The sequence below is a fragment of the Nylanderia fulva genome, unplaced genomic scaffold, assembly GCF_048542155.1.
Source record: "Nylanderia fulva isolate GAGA-0341 unplaced genomic scaffold, ASM4854215v1 Scaffold29, whole genome shotgun sequence".
NCBI lineage: Eukaryota > Metazoa > Arthropoda > Insecta > Hymenoptera > Formicidae > Nylanderia > Nylanderia fulva.
In genome coordinates, this window is record NW_028190358.1 from 1,543,991 (window position 1) to 1,568,534 (window position 24,544).

At 29.1% G+C, this 24,544-nt stretch overlaps 1 protein-coding gene across 7 annotated transcripts in view; it reads right to left on the reverse strand.

Moving 5' to 3' along the window:
- ATP8B (ATPase phospholipid transporting 8B) overlaps positions 1–24,544 on the reverse strand; it is a 54,563-nt gene that overhangs the window by 29,796 nt on the left and 223 nt on the right. Inside the window, exon 1 of one of the 7 annotated variants that reach the window (XM_085484060.1) lies at positions 8,402–9,391. The exons of the other annotated variants lie outside the window; for them this stretch is intronic. The gene's annotated coding sequence lies outside the window, so the exon portion shown is untranslated. Of the gene's footprint in view, positions 1–8,401; positions 9,392–24,544 lie in introns of those variants that run through there. 7 annotated transcript variants of the gene reach the window in all.

The following is a 24,544-nucleotide window of genomic DNA, read 5'->3' on the forward strand; positions in this document are numbered from 1 at the left end:
GAAAAAATATTTTAGAAAACCTCTTGGCAATATGAACAGCCCAGTCTATCTTTGTATGCATAAAGACATCATTCAGCGACGTTTGATATATAAAGCATCAAACATGCTGACGTTCCTCTAAAAGAATGCCGTGTGACAATATCGAACGGTCAAATGTATAATATTCATATGACATATTTGACAAATGTAGAATTGCGCGAATATCGAACCTAATATTACGATAAAGCAATAGCCACTCTTATAAATTATTGCATAATAAAATTCATGAATTAGTATATTATGGAATTTAAATTAAAATAAAAAGGTAATATTTTTTACATGGAGAAAATATTATAGAAATCCCAATAATTGCGAAACATACATGTAAAAAAATCAATATTTTTAGTCTATAATACTACATTTTATAAAAATGTATTGTAATTACTTAAATATTTTGATGCCCAAACAAAGGCATAATAGTTAATAAATAATGGAAAAAATGCATAATTTGCAATTTTTATAGTAATAAATTATAGTAATAAATATCTCACGATCAGTAATTACTTGTCGTTAGATTCTAGCTTTATAATAAATATAAAAGAAAATGTATTTTTTGTGTACTCAATTATTATGATTTTATAAGTTAATAATAGTCAATATTTCACATATTAACGACAATGATCCACATTTATAAATTGTTCGCACCTTTAATTACAATTTAACGTTACGCAATGCGTTCATAATTTTAATTGAATCTATATATGAAAAGACCGATTATAGCTCTTATCTTAAACATTGTGTATATGAGTTAGTAGATATGAAGAGATACTGTTTTTCTTTTTTTTTTCGAAGATTGATAAATTTATAAATCACTGTGACGTAAATCATATCTCGTTAATTTATGATAAGATATTTATCGATTAGGAATTTAACTATTTGTTTCTACAACAGCTTTATAGTTAATAAATAAATTAACGTATGATACATTTGTCGAAATGATTTATACGCTAATATTGATAGTTATAAATCCATGATGGAAATACACGTTTAATAACAATCATATCGATTATCGTTTAGTTATTTATTGAATTGTTCTTCTGATTATACTTGTTTGTAGTAACAAACTACACATGTATACAACATTAGGCTATACTATTTCTAAATAATTTCATTATCGATTACATTGAATGCTCATGTTAAATTACAGCTATCTTTAAAATATTTTGTTACCATGAACAATTCTGTCGCATTAAATAAATAATTAAACTAATATACTTTAATAAAATATTACGTGACTCTACAAAAAAAAAATAAATACGAAGAAACATGATAAGTTTTTACAGAATGTGTGTATAGCTTGATAAATGGAACATTTAATTAATTATGTGAAAATAGAATCGCGTAAAAGATCTTAATCATCAGTTATTAAAATGTTGGTTCATCATTATATTACGTACATGTAACGAATGTAATATCAAATTAAATCTGATCAATCCACGCGCGACCAAATTGCTTATCGGATAGTTAAAATGAACAAGAATTATGTTAACGGCGATCGGTCACGAAAACAAGGGCTTGATGAACATACGGAATATATGGAACGACTAAAATCCAGTTCTCAATCGCGTATCTCAAGGACGCATCGGTATAACCGGACCAACAATACATAGAGACCAATGGTCAATCGAAGCAAAGTCGCGCCAACTACCACCCTCGTTACGTATTCACGTATCCTTGATTCACAACAGCAAAGTTTTGTCGCGTCTGACGTGTCTGCGAACGGCCAGGAATCGTTTATTCACGAATAATTGTTCGCCGTTCGCGATAAGGTCCTTTTCGGAGACGTAAGTTAAAAAAACTCGCGTTATAGACTCGGCGCAGGCGACAGTTTTAAGCCTCGCGTGCGATACTTCTTCAAGAATCATGCGTGCGTTTAATCAGAGATTAGGACGAAACGATCGAGAGTTAATATTATATCACGAAAATGTATAGCGCAAATATTATCACATGATTTTCCTCTCTCAACTTCCTGTATATCATATTTTGTATTAATACCGAAATATAAGCTGTTTCGAGTTTGACTTTTTGCAATAATAAAAAGATAAAAGTATATTAACTCCCTATCTTATCTAGATTATAATCTAATTTTGATAAGTAACAGAGTCTTTTTCTGAGAAAGATATAATTAGGTCTATAAAAGATTAATTATTTTATGGAGGATAATGTCGCGCGACGTTAGAACCTCATAAAAACGTTTCATAATATCATAGAGCTTCGTATCGCGAGGTAATCGTGACGTCGTTTGAAGGTTCCAACTGTAGACATGAATGAGGCCTTAACGTATGCTTTATCGCCCGTACGATGATAATTGAGTTAACGCCGTGCGTGGCATGTGTGGAATGAAATCTGCAACCCAAGGTGGTATCGGGCACCAACTTGTGAGCGCACTTAAACTTGCCTCGCACTCGGAATTAGATCATCTAATGAATTAACGGTTAATGTAGCGTTCGTCACGGATATTCGACAAGCATCGCTAATTTCATAATAAAGATCAGATGCGGATAAAAATCAATTTCTTAGTATATTTCCTATATTTTTCGTATGCAGCTTCCATAAATTATAGGGATGGACAAATATATATTATCGATCTTTACCTCCCTCAGTATTTATGTGCCACTATATATCGGTTATTTACTCCGAATGTAAGTGTGATATATATATATAAACCCGAATATTTTTTTCGTACGAAACTTACGTTTAGATAACGTTATATAACGCGCGAAGGATTTAATTACATGCTCTGGTAAATTCTTTCCACATTTCCGTTTTAAATATACATATATATTCAAGTTATGTACGCAACTATTAATCTTAATTAAATTTAATTTTGACAAATGTCCGCATATAATTCTTACGTAGTAGAATTTATTAACGAACGTTCGCTACTTCTTGAGCAAACTTACGAATAGCTAAATTCATTTTCAACTTGCAAACTATAAAGTAATGGCAGCATGTGTAAGTAAGCACAGCTCGCCTCTCGGATCAATACTTGGAATATTTCTTTGCTCAAATGGCCGAATATTTAAAAGTTCTCGACGATCAATATCATAATGGGAAAATAATACTAATATTGTATATAATGAGTAAAAGTTAAATAAATTGAGAAATAACATTTATTGGCTTATAGCGAAACAATAGAATAGAATGAAAACGAAGGCAATTATATGAAATTACAATGTGACAATAATCTGCCATAACCACTAATAAGCATTTATACTTTATAGCTAACAACATCTCCTTTTTTTTTTTTAAATTATGCACTATATATAAATGATACAAAAGCAATCTTGAAAGTATACTTTTTAAAATTACAATTCAACAGGTATTCAATTCAAAAGTACTAAAACAAGTAAACTATTAAAATACACTCAAGAGATCTATTTCAAATAATAATAGTTTTTTTATCAACTGCCACATTTCTGTCGCAATGGTCATATTTTCTTAAGAAGTTTTTTAATTATTTAAAGAAATTTTTATTTTCCAAATATATTTTTATGGAAAAATGTAAATATTGCCAATCTAAAAAATACGTAGATTCTCATATTATTAAATAATAAATTGTCTTGTCTAGTGTAAAAGCAGGATTTATTGAGATTGTAAACATTTATATCTCCGAAAGTATTCACACATCAATACATCTCGACATATCGTAAATGTTGCACGATGATAAGAACACGTATATCTGCTGACGATGCGTCTATCATCACGAAATATAATAATAATGACAAGCAATTGAGATAATGAGAAATCTACATACTAACGTCTCAAGGATCGTTTTTCCAGTAACTCCGTTTCGATGAGCAATTTATCAAAAATTAAGAATAATGTACAGTATGTTACGAAAATGTAAATATATAAATATAATGATAAATAAATAAATGTAAAAAATATGAGTAAAATAAAATATATATGTTATGATTATGTTAAAATGTCTAATGCATGCGGAAATATTCGTTCGTTATCATGCGCGAGACGTTAGAGAGAGAGAGAGAAAGAGAGAGAGAAAGAAAAAAGTCACGAACACTCAATGAATAATGCAGATATAAAAAGCATGCTTATTCATTCTTTCAACTAAAAAGAGCTGATAGCACACGCACATGACATTTGCGCGAATAGTTTTGTACATCCCTAATATTATATTGAGGCAATATGCAAAAAAAAATACTTCCTGACAATTTCACTTAAAATTTGTAACAAATATTAAATCGCGCATAAGCATATCAATTTTCCACTCATTTTTCAATCGATCATTCTATCACTGAAATATGTAAATCTTTCTAATAAAATTATAATGTTCTTTTCCATTATTGCAAAAATAGATATATTCTTTAGAAAAATTAAACTGCAGTTTTAGGATATATACTTGTATGACAATAGTTTATACAATTTTTCATAAAAAAATAGGAACAATTAGGAATTCAATTTTTTTACAAATTATATTCTTACATATTAATTATAAAAATAACAACAAAATTAATTTAAAAATGTTTTAAATTATAAAAAATACATTTATGAAAAATCTTAAAAAAAATATAAAGTGTTTAAAAGAGAGCGGATTAATCTGGATTTTATTTTCTCGTTAGTTGACTAAAGTTGCAAATACGAAATGTACATATGACAAAGTAACATATGTATAAACTGTTGCCAGAAAATTGTTCTCTAAAAACTCGAGAGATTCATACAAGAGTGTACGTTATGATACATTGCACCACCTGTTTGCTTGTTGTATATATTCCAACAATGCAGATTAAATCTTTAATCATTTTATTTTGTTGTTGTTACGTTATTTTTTCGCCACAATCACGCATATTTCAACTTTATGAAAATGTTTCTCCTTTTATAATATCGATATTACATACAATTTTTTTAATGTCCTAAACAAATGTATTATATAATTTATTCTATATCTTCCAACTAATTTTTAATCAAAATTTAAGCTTTATTATATCAAATTTATTTATTATTTTTATTATTATTTATAAACAATATTTTGATAATTTTGTTAAAATAAAAAATTCATTACATATTATATGTATTTTAAATTTACATTATTCTGCTCTTTTCCTTCCTTCTTTTTATTTAAAATTTAAAGAATAATGAAAAAGGAAGACTTTTCTAATACAAATTCTTTTTTCCATAACAATATATAGTAAAAAGTCTACGATTTTTATCAACTTTTATAAACGATTATGACGATTGCAATAGTCGTGATGACGACTTAAGATTAAACGTTAAATTGTGTAACTATCAACCGAGAATAGATTATATATACATATATAATAGTTACGAGAGTAGAATACGAAGAGAGAGAAAAACAGCATATAGCATTAGACATCATAGTAATGCGTTCGAGCCATTTTCACAATTCACTGACATGTACTATTGCACTGTTGAATTAAAATAGACACTCGTTGAAGACGCCGTAAGCTACAATTTGTTTTTTATAATCGTAAAAAAAAAGTTCCTCATTTCGAATGCTGCGCTATGCATAGTGCGTATTGCGAATAAAGTTTGCAGTCTAAAAAATTTGAGCCAAGATTTGAAAGTTACACGTAGAGCCTATGATAAATTATGCCTCAGAAAACAAGAAAAAAATATACCGATGTTCAAAAATTAAGGAAATCATATTTTTGTACTTATAACATTACGATTATTTTGTATTTGATTTTAACACGATTTTTAACTATCATTTGCTAATACGCAAATCAATATCCTGTAGTATTTAAATTATTGTAGTATTTACATGTCATTATACATATGTATATAAATGATAATGGTTTTGAAAACTTCTAACTTAGCACATAAAAAAATATTATGTAAAACTTATTTATTATTCATAAATTAAGCAAAAAATATAAGTTCAATTTTACAAGATATATTCATAATTCTACTCAGTTTTTACTGAATCTACTTTGCAAACTAAAAGCGCCGAAGTATAGTAAAAAAGCGTCAAAAATGTCATAGAAAAAATGACGTTGTTCTTTTTGTGAAATTTGTGCCAGTGACGTAAGCTCATCGTAAGCGATATGTGAACGATGCGTACATACGTTGATGAGATCACGTTTGGCGTTTAGCCAGACTCACTGTTAAATTTTCTTCGCGGGTTGATCACTATACTTTTCAAGTATTCAGTTCTGATCATATTATCATTATAAAACAGATCAAAACTTTGACTCTGGTGAACATATCGCATATGTTTTGAAATATGCTGTAAAAATTTTCCTCTTTCTTAATAAACACATATCCAAAAAAATTGATCTTGATTGCATTGATTCTATTAAAAACCGCGTCTATGTATAATTAATAATTCATAAATAAAGCGGTGATAAATAGTTGTATAACATGTACTCAATTAAAATGCAAATTGATACTATGCATCGAGAATAACAAAATTCAATCTATCATTTGCGCAATTAAGAGAAGATTTACAGGCAAATTGTCAATAGTCGTGTTACTGTGTATCCTCGCAATTTTTACGTAATTTTCATACTAACGTAACTTGGCCCTTTGAGAAATCAAATGTATGACATAATTAAGTACTAATGTATTTCTAATTTATTATTCTAATTTTTTATTACTCTTATTAATTATCACCGATTACTTATATTAAAAACGGAAGTGTTGATTATATTAATATTATTTTTACTTTTTTATATCATTTTTATTCATTCATTATTCATTCATTCAGTATATTCATATCATTTTTACTTTAAAAAACATCTATAGTAAATTATAAATCAAGAACAGACATATCAAAATTACTAATATAAATTGCGCTCAAAAATATTGCATATAGATTTCAAAAATATTAAATTTTTATAAATGCCTCAGCATTATAATTCTACAAATTGATCAAAACAAAAAAATCAGTGTATCACATTAAATCATTTTCCTAAAAAATTACTAACAAAATATTATAATTCAGAGTTTATAGCTTATGAAATAAATTTAAAAAAATAATCGGAAACGCTTACATCGCTACAAAAGTGAATTATGTCAACACACAATTAATTTCTTTCTTTCATATATATATATATTGATATATTTCTTAATTGCCTTAACATATATATACTTTATTCTCGTGACAACATGTGAATGTTTTCAATTATTTTTAAATTTATTTTGCGACAAATAAATTAGACTATTTTGATAGAAATTAATTCAGGAAATAATTCAATGTCAAACACTGACATTTTACTTATAATCACTTTGCTGTCATATTCCATGTTGGTACATTTATAAAAATTTCATATTTTTGAAATCAAATATCTGTTTGCATTATTTTTGAGCAATTAACAATATTAATTCTGGAATATTTGTTTTTGTTTATAACTCATTATAAATATTTTTCGAAAGTAGGTATTAGCATAATGTTATGTTCGACATTCCCATCTTTAATATCAATTTCCTCTTAATTCATAAGAGCAATGAATATATATGATTAACAACAAATTTGCACTTAATTATGTCATATATATATATACAAATTAATTCCTCGTAATGAGAATACTTGTTTAATGAAGGTCCTCATGTAAACTTGCGAGCGTTTCTCGTGCATACATATATCTAAGTGTCCATAAGAGAGATTTACATAAGCATCCAAGAAAGGATAATATATCGCGCGATACAAGTGACATTGTAACGTCATCTTCATTGATCGTTCAGTGGCCACGAACAACATTGAGTAACAACGTTCTCTCAGAACGTTGTGAAAGTAATTTATTTACATCTACGAAGCGAAAATTCGATTATAATTTTCTTTTACGTAAACTAATTTTTATAAAAAATGCAAATCAGTAATTAAAAGAATATATATGTAAAATATTTTAATATATCTAATATTTTAAATTCTATAAAACATAAACACATTTATAGAACAGAATGATAATTTTCTTATTAAAAATTGAAATAATCTTATTCTCTCTAGCATACAACTCAAAGATTATAACTTTTCAATTCAATTTTGAAACTTTTAAATCTTGAATATCTTGGCAGCTATATTTAAAGTAAAAATTCTATTAAAATAAGATTTAAAAAATAACTAAATTATTGAAAAGATTTTCTTATCTTTTTGCGTTCTTGAAGCATTATTTCTGTTAAATATTTGTTTAAATTATACGACAAGTAATATTGTATATTAAATGCATCTATCATTGCGACATTCCGCTTCACAAAAATATCATAAAAATTCTAAATAATTTATAATTTATAAAAATTCCATGTTGATATAAAAATAGAGATTCGAATAGTAATTGTATATCACGTACTGTAAAATAAATCTTGATGTAAATTATTCTCATGACTTTCTTTCAGATCACGTGTTCTACGCGAAAGCGATAAACGAGTTCACGCGAACGCTCACCTTGAAGACGGCTCTTCGTCGTCATATCTTAGCATAGTAAGACTTTCATTTAGCGCGTTCGCTCGTAACTCTCGAAAGAAACTCGCCCTTTGACGTTTCTTTTTCGCACACCCACAAAATAAACGGTTCGTCCAGTGCGCGTTTCAAACAATTCGTAACTTTCTCTGACGATCGTCGCTCTCGTCTATGACATCTCGCCGGCATTGTGTCATGATGGAATTCCAGCGGAAGCTTGTCGCTCGCGCTCGAACGACTGTCGTGCTGACTCGTTTTCCCGTTTTTACTCCGCTTTCCGATATTAATATATATATATATGGATATTCTCCACGCGCCACTTCCGGCGTGCACTTGACGGCCGATTAAACCGGGATCAGGGTCACACAAAGTTCTTCGATTAAATGATCAACAGCGAGAGAAGAATGAGTTCGATCGAACTTGAGGAATTCGCTTTTCACGTCGCCGATTATTTTTTTTTTATATATATTATATCGTAAAACGCCAATTGCCAATTCCACTAGACGCTCAAAAAAGCTCGCGACCTTGCGCGACCACGATCGTTCGATTAAAAAAGCTTTTGAGCGCCGGTCAGTCGAAAGATATGATCGAATCTCTCTTTTATCGTCCCAAATATTATATTGCTGTCGGCAATGTAAATAATTCTGTTGTTCAATATTTATACAACGCTTCGATGGACTTCACCGAATACTCCGTAAATTCCCGCGACCCTCCAGTTTGAAAATGTATCGATTACCCGGTCAAAATTGACGGCGTCTTCGCGAGTGGAAAAGGCTCTTGGACCTATCGTTCGTCACTGTTCCTCGCATCCGGTCACGTACGTTAATGTTGATCGCGTGTCGCGACGTAGGAGGTAGATAACTCTCGTGCCTTACTTAAAACGGGCTCGTGCCTTACTTAAAACGGAGTCGGAGAGGTTCAACTCTTCGAAATTTGCCGGACGCGCGATAGGCCGAACCTTGCGGAGGCGCGCGCCGTGCTCGACTGACGAGGTGACTGAAACGGACGAGCGTCGCGACGTCAAAGCTCCGCGAAGCCGACGATGCGCGATGCGCCGCACATTTTCGTAACACGGAGAGATGAATAATCATCGGAAAATCGATCCATTTTTTTCATTCATTGCAATTTGTCGAATTAATACCACCGATATCGTCTTAAAACGTATATCGTGTAAGAAACAATTATCTAATTAAAATACAAGAGTATAAGGTAAAGCCACCACCTAATTTACATGACATGATCCACGTGCGTTCGATATATTTAAAATAACTTTATAAATTGTGGGTTTTATTTTTCTATGACACATTTCATCTTTGCAATAAGTACATCAGTCTTAATTATGCTAACAATAATTATAAGTGATGTCTTTTGTAACATTAATTATTTTTTTTACAATCCGCGATTTTTATATAAAGTATCAAAATATAATTTAAATAGTAAAAAAAATGATTTTTAGAATAGATTTTATAAATAAAAAATTGAAAAAAAAACAGCTAAAAAATCAAATTTTTAATTTTGACATTTGAATATAACTTTTTTTGAAAAAAAAAATATTCTCATTGTAAAATATAAAATGTATTGTTTTAGCAATTGATTATAAAATATTCGTCATGATAAAATATTTAAAACGCCACGTATAGGAGCAAAGTTCCTAAGTGCACAAAAGCGTCTCGGAAAATCGAAGCTAGGCCACTGAAAGTAACAAAGTGTTGAAATATCACTCTTAACATACTAATGACACAAATGACATTTTAGAAATGCCAATACGCGACATTTTCCCCGACATTGCCCCAAATATTACACGATGTCAATTTTAAAACTGCACATATGCATCAATGTTAAATCTATATTTTTTAATCTCTCGAGTATCATAAAATACCAGTAACAAATATCGCAAAAACCTATGTAAACTTGGCATTCTACTTTTAATAAACTAAATTTTCAATAGAGAAAATAATAGTATATAATTTAGTTAATGTTGTTTATAATTGTTTGTATATAATAATAACAATGTTACAATGATAACTAAAAAAGGGGTCGACCTTAATAACAATGTTATAATCAAAGGCATATTATATATTAAGTTCACATAAATAATAAAGAAATATTGCAACCTGCTATAAAAAGAAAGCAACAAAAAAGCAAATTTCATGAAAATTCATCAAAGATTAAGGCAAAGTATCAAGAAGAGAATTGTTTATATCTTCCACACATTGAAAGAAAATCGATTATAATTTGAACACATATAAATAATATCCTTTCTAATATATGCGTGTTGACAGCATATTAATTTAACTAATGAAGCATAAATTATCCCGTATCGTGATAGTTTGTCTTTCGTTTTTTTTTATTATGAGTCAAGATATGGTAATGACGCTTTTTTAGAAATGTCCAAAAATGTGGTGGTTGTATTATTCTATAAATTGATATATAATATTAATGAATAATTCGGTAGAGATAGAATAATGATAAGTCGTCGCGTGACAAGAAAGCTAATGAAAATCTCTCGATGACACGTGTCATCGTCACTCAACGCGAGTTTTTCAGACGCGTTTCAGCTTTTATGTCAAGACGAGCACATCAAACCCAACAGTGATGATATATCATCGCTAAGATAGCTTTGTTTGTCCGACAAAAACCGATGCTGATTTAATTAAGTCGTGTCGTCGGACAACGACTTAAGATTCGCAATCTTGCGTTCTCTCTAAAAATTTGATTTATGGATGCACTCAAAAATGAATGAAAATAAGCACGCGATTTTCGCAAAAATGGCATCCAAAGCAGTTTTGTCAAATTATACAATATCATATTAAAAATACACGTGATTCGATGGCTTGTAAAAATTCTAGTTTTACCGGTAATCTTATATATTTCGGTTTTTCTATATATTGTATTAATCTTATTTAACATATAGTCTCAATTAATTGCAAAGCACAAAAAATATAAGATAAATATTATAAGAATATTATTCAACAAAAGCATGTGTATATTTACCATTATTACAATTAGAAAGTGAACAATTAAATAAAACATCATCAAACGTTAATTTCTTAGCGTTATACATATGCTAAGAAATTAGACGTGTGTAATAAAAAATTATAGTATTGATATGTTAAAGTATTGCTTTTTAAAAACACGCGATAAATAAGCGGAAACGATAAACGATAATTCAGTTTTTTTTAATGTGTTATAACTAATTGTTAAAGAAAGAATGTTTGATATATGTAGTTATGTAGTATATCTAGAATATTATATATATATCATAAAAAAAATTTCAGACTGTCGCTTTAAATATAAATGGATGCTATCACCTCGTGTACGTAACAGCGAGTCAATCGATGAGGTATGTACAAAAGTATAGTCGATCGATTAGCTTATGGTCGTACCTACGTATTCAATCCGACGATTATTACAGCATATTGCAGAATTGCAGAACATATTTATGCCGATCTCTCGTATACGATAATTTTTACATTTACCGTTCCTTATAACGACATAAACTATACAGCTCTAAAAATATTTTGTAGTAATAAATAATCGGAATATTAAAATCATAGTAATATAATCAATGTAAGTAATAGGTATAATTAAAAGTAATTATATATACCCTACTTTTTTTTTAAACATTAATTAATATCCAATTGAAATTCAATTAATATACAATTAAATAAATTGTACTTTGTAATTATGTAATAGAATTGTATTCATGTAAATATTTAAACTTACGCATTTTAACCATCCATGAATCCAGTTATAATAAAACGACGAGCAACAAGAAAATTTTCACTTGACAAATTAGTAGAGTTTAATGGGTTTATAATCGGTCGCGAATAAAATAATCATAGAGTTACACGAATCGAACATTGTTGAATAATTAACAAAAGCAGTAATTTGGTGCACAGCTATAGTAAATATCTATTATGCGAACATATAATAGAGACGTATCTCTAACCTACGCATTTATAATGTGACCTTGCAAAATAACACCATCTTCACCCTGATATCCCACACAAAATAATATATGATGAATTTTGCTGTGCTTAGCAGAAAAGGATAAAGCGATTCACCATCAAATCGTGGTAATCAACTGCGTCATTTCCGTAATTAATTGCGTTACCGATGGCAAAAAAAAAATGGCAATCTTTCCACGCCTAATTGCGCGATTTACAGATATCGGATCGATTGTTTATCGCAATGACAGGCAAAGCTAATAATATCTATAATTTGCAATACAAACTGCTGTATATCAGAGAAATGCGAACAAACCGTTCGCAATTTAATATGTAATTGCAAACTGTGTTTATCTGTTTTAGAATGGAAAACATACTCTTCTGATTATTATACTTCCGAAATCGATTTTGATTATTATGTATTATAAATTTTAATTATCATTCACACGTGATTGATATTAATTAATATTGATTAGTATTAATATATTGTGCGATTACAATCATTACTTCCCAAAAATTAATCGAGTTTACCCAGTAATCTAATTTAAACATGAAACTTAATCACACTGCATGCTTTTATAATTTTGGCTTTAATATGAATTAATCAAATTAAATCGTATAAATCTGTATTATAAATCGTATATATCTTATGACCTTTATCAGTACTCAATTTTTAAAGAGATTTTTACGCAATAAAAATATTTTACAAATGACCACAAATATTGTAATACTCATATAAATATGCATATAATCAAAAAGTTTCAGATTGCCATTCATGACTGTATCCAATAAAGATTGTAATGCCAGAATATATCAGTGCCTAGAAAACGGCGACTTTTCAAAGTAACCGGGACAACCCCCTATGTGATGACCAAAAGGGTAGGGCCGGAGATAGGAAGGGTGTGGCAGCCAATGATAGATATTGTCCCATTTAGCTTAGCTGACGTTTATTCAAGCTAAATGCGACCTAACCTGTGGTTTCTTTATTACATGCGCGCGATAACAAAAGATTACCATCGAAACGACAAGGCAGCCGCGAAAATACAAGTCAGATTTATTTATTAACAAATTTGTTTATTGACGGTGCAATTTTATATATTTAATATATTGTTATTTATCTGTGATAAATGTGTGTGTAGTTAAAGTTTAAACATTTTTAGATAATGCTTTCTTATTTAATATAAATATAAAAAATATCTTATTTAATAAAAAATAAAATTAAAAAACTAAGGTTTATCTAAACTGCAATAGATAAAATAATTTTACGATTTCCAGTCAAACAGCATCAAATTTTGAAAATTTAATAATGTAAAAAGTCATGGATTTAGTTCTAAAACCATAATGTCTATTTAGCACCGATACATCTAAAGATCACACAATATGTCTGATTTAAATCAAGGTTTACTACTGCGTGCAAACTGATTTTATTTCAGCTATATATGTATGGTCATTTCATTTCGCGATTTTTAACATGCTAACGTAAATTACTATTTCCAATTTTCTTCTTTTATATAAGATTACGTTACACTATTTTAATACTAAGCATTAACAATAAAAATAAAATAATTTCTCTTTACGCGATACGTGTAAAAAATGTCTATACTTTATCATTTCAAGATCTTTATTTACAGATAATGTAGAACTTCTTTAAAGATACGTGTGTCTAGACTAAATTGACATCTTAAGAATAAAAACTTTCTATTATTAATTTGAAGATTATTAGGGACGGTATCCATATAAAATGTATGTGCTATTCTATTAGTTTGATCACAAATAAAAAATATATAAAAATAATATGCACTTTTATTGCAATAAAAATTTTAGCAATAGTTTGTAAAAAAGTAATGTAATGCAAATATATTATAATAAGAAATTTATAATTAAAATTAAAATACTGTCTTTAATACGATCATAAAAATAACTTTATTTTTATATTTCATGTAAATCTATTTGTTAGCTCGAATATAAAAGCATTTATAATGAATTATTTGCTGTACTGAATACATCACGTGTTTACACATGAGAATATCCGAGTCTTTTATTCGCAAAGATTAAATAAAACACTTGAAAAGAGCACTTTAAATGTAATTCAAACTCTATAATAGTAAGTGATACTTCGAATTTTATATACGATTTTATACAAGATTGTAAATGCAATTATCTTCTCAATGAATTAACTAATGGTTAAGTTCAGCTGCGTAATTCAGCAGCAGCCATTCAATCTCAATGTTCGAAATGACAATGCACATTTTCTTTTCCAACGTAAATTGTTCATTATATTTACGAAAGAATCTGATGAAGAGAGAGGTGCACCACCTAGTTTGATAAGATAAATCGATGGTATGATAAGAGTTTCGTACAGCAATATCAGAATAGAAAATTATATTTCGTTGAATGATTTTGCAATTTTTTGTATAAAGAGTAGAAACTACACGCGATAAAAAATCTTTGTGACGAGTTGTAAAAGCAAGAAGGATGAAATAAAAGTAAGGTGGAAATATAATAGAGCAACGTCCTATATTGTTTACGTGTTTAATACTTTGTATGTAATCTGTTGTTAATACTTTGCATGTAAAGTCGATCATGAAAAAACTTAACAGATGATTCTATGATCCTCAAATTCTGCTCGAATAGTCATAAGAATGCAACTGCTAATAAATCGATTAACAGATGAGAGTTACGCAACAAAATTACATAACTATTTATCATCGAATTTTCTCAATTCTCATCCAATCATTTGTCAAATTCTTAAATATGCCGTACAATATTTATATCAAATCAATTATTGAACAAGATTAGATAATTAAGTAGTTATTGAAATATTGAGAACTCACGTTCTACTTTTGCATAGAATAGACGCACCTTTATTTGACCTTATCTTATCACACGAATTAAATACGTGACACATTGATTTGTCTCTTAAAACGCTACATTTACTCTTTTCTCAAATTTTAAAATTTCTACAATTATTATATATATAACATTAAATAAAAATTGCATAAATTTTTTCTCTAAATTAAATTTAAAAAATTTCAAATTATTATTCTATAAAAACTTTTTTCTTATTTTTCTTTCCGATTCCTTACTGTTGAAAGAATTATTGCACCAAATTGACAAAGAATGCGTAAACAAGACATTTATAAAGAAACGGCATTAATAATGGAATATTCTGTATATGCATATAGTTGCGCAATATTTTTTCATAATATTCATTTCATCTCGGTATTATAGATGACTATTTAAGTGAGTCAGGTCGCGGTAATGTAACTAATGCGCATAGAAACTAGTCGCGAAAAATTGCATAATCAGTATTTGTCGGTAGTTATCGCGAGCGTTCTAGTCGACCGTCCCACTAATTAATTCCATAAGATGCCAGTTGCATTTATCTACAAGCGAAGAATGTCATCTGAGTGCGTGTGCACTAAGAACGCACCGATTGCGAGAGTCTACGCGCGTTTATAGCGCATGAATAGAAATACTTTCACTATCAAAGCACGCTAGATGCGTATCAAAAATTACCAAATATCCACTACAAAAAAATGTTTATAAATAAAAAAATTTAATAAGTAAAATCCTCATAATTAAATAATATAATATTGCTGATTGCAACATTTAAACAATTGAATTAATTATAAACAGAGATAACAATGCGAAGAAATTCATAAATGATAAATCGAAATAAAATTACTCCACATCGTTACATCTAATTGTTTATAATTATTTCATTAATATAATTGTGTTACAAATTAATACTAATTTAATTTTAATGATTATGCAATATTAATCAATAAATTTTAAGATATTATATTAGTAACAAAATCTAATAATCTTACAATTAATAACCAAGAAGAGAAATTTGGAAGTGTAATAACATCTTCAGCAGGTATTATTGCACGTTATTCTACGAATGTCTCAGTAGTAATCTGTGTTGTGTGGTTAATAATAGATTTTATCTCTGCTTCATTATCATAAATGAAATGTTTATCGATGCGCGTGCCACGCAAATTTAATAAGTACTGAGACGATGTACTACGAGATGGACATCTTGATAGTCCTAGATAACGTCGTAATTATTCATGAAAAGTCGAAACATGTTAATCTAAAGTTTCTTGTCTTCTGACAGAAAAGATGACACAATTAATTTTTTCACAATTATTAAATGCAATATGCTATTCGTAATCTTTGAAACATATATTGTACAATATACGTAATCTTTTAGATTACATTCTATACATTCTTATTGTATTTTTAATCCTAAAATATGATTTATATACATAAAAATCAAGACAGATACTACAAGAAAAAATATCACTTAATTAAAATAACAAATTTAAAGTAAAAAAACTTAAAGTTCTTATTTCTCTGAAGAAACAATTAACTCGAACTTAAGGAATAAATTTTGTTCCCTTAATATTCAGCACACTGTATAATAGACGATTACGTAAAGAAGACAACAATTCAAGATCGTGACCATCGAGTTAAAAGTTCGCGACATTGAAAATAGAATGATGCGGTTCGTCACATCGATGCGAGTTCCACGCATTCTACGCCATGGGCATTCATTGGGTCGTTACATTATTCGTTCAATACATAATGACAAACACGTTACATACGCATCCTGTCTCTATGTAATCACGCTTTACGACTTATGTGTCTAGTCCATGATTCGGTTTGAGAATTGAAAAACAAGAAGAATATGACCTGTCATTTATTGTTAAAAATACAAATATCAAACTATAATTGCCTCACATTGTTATAATAAGTATTAATATATTGTTTTAAAAATTTTGTTCTTTTTTAATGACAAATAATCAAAAAAAATATATCATAGATCAAATTATTTCTATATCGTGACATCAGCAAGTATAGAACTTCTAGAAATGTCCTTGAAGATAAAAATAAAATATTTCTGTAAAATTATTCTTATATTCGATAAACCGCGTGTTATTAACTTACGATTTGATTAACAAGATTTTATCATAATGTGTATAGTATAATAAAGGGATTACTTTAACTATAAATAAAATAAAAAATTTTTTTTAATAATAAAAAATATATTCTTTTAAATATAAAAATGTATTTTTTAAAAATAAAAAATATATTTTTTGAAAATAAAAAATATATTTTTTAAAAATAGAAAATGACACGTTCTTTTTCCCCTTTAAATTGAAAGCACCCTTACGTTGTTCGATAAACAAAAACGATTAATATAAGTTTTATATTTTAACTACTTTACAAAGAACAATTAAACAATTGTTAAATTGCTTACGATATTCCCACATGAAAAATAAGTCGAAGAAGTCAGCGCTTGGTATCGAATGAAAAATACATCGGGAGTTAAGTTGTGCAGCAGACACTTTTGTCCGTCTCTTCGACCTTTTAATGATGGTCAAGGCCGATGGTAGACATGAGAAAGTGATTGAACTACGTCATAGCGAACGATTGAACGCCTGTTAAGTACATTTCGTCATTCCTTTTACTCAAGTACATGTAGCACAAATCTTAGAACTTTCATATTACCAAACGAAAAAATATCAAATAATGCACAATTCACTGTAAAAAAATATGTAATATATTACACAAAAATATGTAAAATTACATAAATAATAAGTGTAAAATTACACGATAAATAATAGAAATGTTTACCTTTTCATTATTTATCATGTAATTTTACATTTATTATTTATGTAATTTTACATATTTTTTTAGTGTTGTTACTAATAACAAAATATAAAATTTTTTTAAAATATAGCGCAATAACTTATCATTTATGTGTAACTCTTCAAGTTAATTATTTAAAAAAATTATAATCGAAGTCTTATTGCTTATTACTTCTTGCAAAACTCGAAACAAAATTTGTATTCTATAATAAGATTATTATTTATCTACACACCATAGATTTAATAAATTTTAAAGAGCAAGATTAAACTTTAAATTTTTTGTATTTAGTAATTTCCCAGAATAATGACGACATTCGAGCAATTTTCGATATTTGAGTGCTTGACGAATTCGTAAATTAACTTCCGCGACAGATATAAATCAAGTATAAACCGTAATTTTATTTCTCGAAAATGTAAACAGCAAATGACGTGTTTTATACTCATTACGCTACAAATCAAATCACGACTTTCATATTTCTGATAAGTATGCAAGACATGACGTTCTTGTTCTCTTATGTATAGAATATCGACTAATCTCAATTTATTAATCCCTCGGGCATCGAGACAAAATAGTTTATGAGGACTGATTGTTCAAAGATGTCCTAGATAAGCAATTACGATACCGTTTCTTAATTTTGCGAATTCTAAAAAAATATGCAATGACTAATAATTTAATGGAAAATTCCAATAAGAAAATAAAAAATAATATTAATGTTAAATTATATATATATATATATATATAAATATTAATTAATTAAAATAAAATTAAATATAAAATTAATGATATTAATATTAAATAAAAGATTTAAATTTTGCTTGATGAAAATAGCAGCAAAATATTTTACTCGCAGAATTATTAAAATGATGTCTAGTAGTCAATAATCAACTTTACCGCAAGAATGTTAACCTCGATTAATGGTAATTAGAAGATATAACTAGACAGTTATAAAGTTTCAACCATATTACGTAATGTTATCAGGGTGATGAACAAAAAAAACGAGATATATATAGCACGTGCACAAACGTATCATGCAATTTTATCCTGGGGAATCTGTTGATAGGTCGTGCGAAAGCGACAGCGGGATATATAACTCCACGAATTGCACCCCTGCGCACGAGTACTAGAAATGCATTCATTATTCAAGAACATCAGGGGTGAAGAGAACCAATGTGTGTGACCTAAAGCTGTCTGCGCGATCGTTAAGCACGATAGCCGCAAGACGACGAACGTGTACTTTTTCAACACTGTGAGTAACAATCGAGGAAATTGCGGTTATTTAAGTCTTATTTACTAAAGGGGGCGTATGGTATACACATTGACTAGTGATATACAATATAATGAATGAGCATACCCACATCCATGAATGATCATTTAAAAGAATCATACAAGAAATAATCTTCTCATGAATATTTTATATAAATAATATGTATAATAAAAATTATATATGTTTTATCGTTATATTAATTATTTAAAAAATGATGCAATAAAAAATATATTTATTTAATAAAAAATTTATTAAATAAAAAATATATTTATTTGTAAAAATATAGTTATTTGTATAGGAGAGTTCAATACACAGAGTGATCTCTGTTCGTAGATTTTTCAAGAATTTATTAGCTGTTAAACAGATCGACGACTGTTTGCGAGTGCCAGTTGGGATCTTATTCTTCGGATCACTTATCGCTCTATTTGTACGGCGATTATTCACCTGGTGATAACAAAGAAGTGCCTTGTCATCGAAAAGGCGCATTCGATGACAATTCGCGAATAGAAATACGTTATATCAGTATCGCGAAGCAACAAAGCGATGACAGAGATTGCACGCCGGATTTGCATAAGCACGAGACGTATATTCTCGACTTGGCGAAAACACACGTGACGCCAACGAAGTCCGAGGTCGTCCTTACTACGCCGAGGAAATGATTTCTGCGCAAAACGAATCGAGGACGCTTTCGGAATAATTAAATTCGGAGCCGAAAATCATTGTGAAAGTGAATATAATCTCTGGTATCGTTCCATTCTCCACGTAAAAATATCAGTATTAATCAATGTTTATCGAATATTTATATTTAAATATAAATAAATCTATGAAAAATAGCAGCCTAAGAGCACTTTCAATTTTAAGTGAAAAAAGAACGTGTTGTTCAATTTTTTTAAAAACATTTTTTTTATTTAAAAAATCCATTTTTTTATTATTTAAGAAAATTCCTTTTTTATTTTTACTTTATTTATAGTTCATGTAATCTCATTATATATTTTTTTTATCATAAATAAATTGCAAAATCTTGTTAATCGCAAAAAATTGCCATCATAGCTCAATTTTAACTGTCTCTATATTACAATCTAAAATTTATCATGCCTTTAAGCTATAGTAACTAATATTTTTTAGTTATAGTTTAACGCAGAATTCTATAACTAAAAAATATTAGCTATTATAGCTAAAATAAGCATGATAATTAAATTTAATGTATAATATAGCAACACAACTAAAATTTAGCTATGGTAACTAATTTTTTTTCCGCATATGTAAATTAATATGAATGCATCTGCATTCATATTTAATACTGAATCAAATTGTAAAATCTTATTGTTAGTCTCAATTGCCACACGTGCCATATTTCTATTATAATTTTTAATTTATACGTAAAAAATCTCGGATTTATGTTCTGAAACGAAATATTAATGTACGACGGCTAAAATAAGAAAATCTCTTTTTCCTCTATTTTTCTTTTCAATCGTGACGATAATTATTGCATGCAGTATCGCAGCATGATAATTATATTATTCTTCTTTTCATTCTTTTCTATAATTGTGTATTCATGACATCTATACGCTTTTTTCCAAGCATTAACAATTTTGTATTTCGTTATATTTAAAATCTTAAAATAATCGAAAATAATTAATTATAAGGTAATTAAATTTTGTCTAATTAAGTCCAATTGAATATTGCATGCGTTTGTATTCTACGAAAAATTTTTTTGAAATGTCAGAAATCGAAAATTAATAATGTCATTTGGTTGATATTTTTCGAGAGGGAATTCAGTAGCATCATTAATCGGAGTATACACACGCAAATCTGCTGTTCGCGATTTATCAATTTGTTTTTGCTAAAGGATGTCGGGGCGACACTTGCTTTTGAGGCCCCAATCAATGAAGATCCTTAGCATTGGCCCGAGCATTAACTAGCTGGCAGACGAGCGCAACGAGAAGTCGCGATGTATCAATTTACGTCATTCGCGAACGGACAAGAGTGTGGCGAGTCACGATACAAAGAACACATGATTTTTCCTCAAGAAATGTCGCGAATAAATTTTTCGAAGAATATAAACGCACGTGACATTCACAATTAGACTTAATTAGATCAAATCTCAGTTATCTTATAATTATTTTCGATTATTTTACGGGCATTAAATAACAAATACAAAATTGCTTGAAAAAAAGTATATAAATACATAATTACATCACAGTTGAAAAATTTGTGTTAAATTTACATAACAGATATCATCCCATACGGCACAGGACCTTGCAGCAATATTGCAGCAATATTGCAATCTTGCATATTGCAATATAATATTGCAGCAATATTGCAATCTGAAATATTGCAATGCAATATTTCAGCAACATTGCTGAAATATGAATATAGAACATTGCTATAATAATGTGGTAATAATGTTGCAGCAATATTAAAAATGTACTGTTATAATTTTATAAATAGTAAAAATAATATGTATTTTTTGTTCTTACATGATTAAGATACTTTAATGCAATTTAAGTAAATTTTTAGTTTTTATTAGGTTTATAAAAAATTATTATATATCATATGTTGTGCACGTGTACATATACGTGTATATTATATACGCAGATTATTATATATGAATATATAACGTGTTATATATTAACATATTTCGTATATAAAATTTTTATATAATTTGGTTTTTTTATTGCAATATATAATAAGAATAAATTTAAATGTTGCGTATATTTTATTTTATGTAACTCATATATATACATAAATATTAAATTCTGAAATATTCTCTTTTATACTGCATGTAATATATATTTACAAACACGCACATTCTAACAATCTATGAGATATATATATCTCAGATTTAATTAGAATGTAAAAATACTACTTATAGGTCTGTTCGCGTTGACTGAACTCGCTGCATTAGTTCAGAAGTTGTCTTTTTTGCTCGACATTGTTGGAAGGAAAAAGATAACTTCTGACCTAGGGCAGCAAGTTCAGTAAACGCGATCTTACGTAAATACAAAGCATTATAATACATATATATATACATATATTATATTGCAATATTGTTGCACTATTGCATTGTAATATTGCTGCAGTATTGTATTGTAATATTGCTGCAGTATTGTATTGTAATATTGCTACAAGCGGACATTTTACCGTTGCTGCGATATTGCTGCAATGTTGCAGCAACATTTTGCAACATTGCTGCAATGTTGCAAGTTTGCAAATAAATATTGCAGCAACATTGCAGCAATATTTCTGTGCCGTATGGGATATGTTCCAAACAATCCATAGAAATTTTTGTATTAAGTTAGCATATAATATGAATAATGTTAAATAGAGACATAAATATTGTGTTAATATTTTAACACAAAATAAATGCAAAACTTCAAGTAAGTTAAAATAAATTTTGTGTAAAATTAATATAGCTTGAATGTAAAAATATGTTAATTTTAGATTTTATCATCTCTACTTATATTATAAAATAAAAAATTTTTTTCTGTAAATGTTAACAGATCAATCTTGTCGTTAATAAAACAAAACATATTTATCGTGTAAAATTAAAAATAGATGTACATTATGTTATTTTTACATCTATTTTCAGTCTGTTTTAATAATTCATTTTAATAACATTGAAGTTCAATTAACATAACAGTACTTCATATATTAAATCAATACATATGAATGTGTTATATATATATGTAACACAAAAATTTTAACGGGGATCGTTTTTTAACAAGAAAATAAATTTTCCTCGAGAAGAATGAAAAGAAAAATAATCGCAATGCTATGATATTGCAATAATTATCGTCACGATCGTGAAAAGAAAAGCAGAGGAAAAAGAGTCGTGGATCTAGCAGAGAGGAAATCATATACGTTCGTGTTTTTCCGAAAGTGGATTACACAAACGGATAGATATATAGTATAACCGCGAGAATAATATCCTTTATTTCCCATAGGAATGTCGCGTTCATTCTTTTACACACGCGAATATCACGAGACGCATATTATCAATCATCATCTTATACACAATTCATAACTTGCAAATTAGAGAGAATTAAATTTAGATGCATATTATATTACGATGCATTTTTTATGCAATATACGATTCTTTCATTATTGCATATCAGTAACATCATATTACCTAATTGCATTCCTATCGTGGAAAAAATACGTAAAACCGTCGCGACGCGAAATTTGAGGTCAATGCGTTTTGCATCTCTGCGCGATTTTTCGCGCGATATTCGCCTTGGTATTGTCACCATTTTTCGGGCACATTTAATCTTGATCTCTCTTTCCGCTCGCAAAAATGATTTGTAATTTCAAATCTGCGATCACTGCGCCGCGCATCTTTATAGCGCCAACTTCACGCTGTACATAAACGTACGAATATTGAATTAAGGTCCGATTTTTCCAACTTCTTGGTAAGTTTTACTTTACACAGATAGCATATCTTCGTCTTTTTAGAACTTATCTGAAAAGAATCCAAGCTATGCTACCTCTCAAATAAAACTTATCAAGAATTTGAAAAATTCGGCCTTTAAAAAACGCAAAATGTTTGTTTTTCAACTCCGAACAAATTCAAAATTTACATACAAAATAATTAAACACTGTTTCACGATAAATGTAATTTTTTTCACTTAATTCGTCGCATATTTTTTTCTGCATATGTAGGTGAAATCGAGACAATGAAGAAGATAAAAAAATACGTGAAAAATTTCAATTTCCCGTTTCGGGACAACGTGGGTTTTCGCGAGGGGAGAAGTCATTTGCCGGATGGTTTCTCGGTATACGAAAAACCTGTTGCTTCGGCGGCCACGCGAGTCACCGCCTCGCCGCCGGCGTAAAAAGCGGAGCTGGCGGTGACCACGTTCAGCAGAATCAACGAAATTCCGCGGACGGGATCCCGGGAGCCCGCGGCGAAGGTGAGCCGATGGTTACATAGGAGCGGGTGTCCCTCGGCTCTCTCGAATTCGCGGAAAGTGACGCGTGACGTTGGCCGTCTCACTTTTACCCGCTCTCATATCGATGTCCCGACACACGACATACATACATATATATATGAATATCACCTCAAGTACGAGCGTACCCTCGACACCGAGGCGCCCCGACACCTGTCACATGTCGCGGCGGCGACTTTGACAGCGTCGACGACGTGACATCGAGCACGCGGAAAGCGCTCTGGGCAGCCTGTTTTTCTTTTTATTCTTCTCTCCAATCAAAAAAACCGAACGCGGCCATCGGCGCGATCGCGCGCGTGACAAA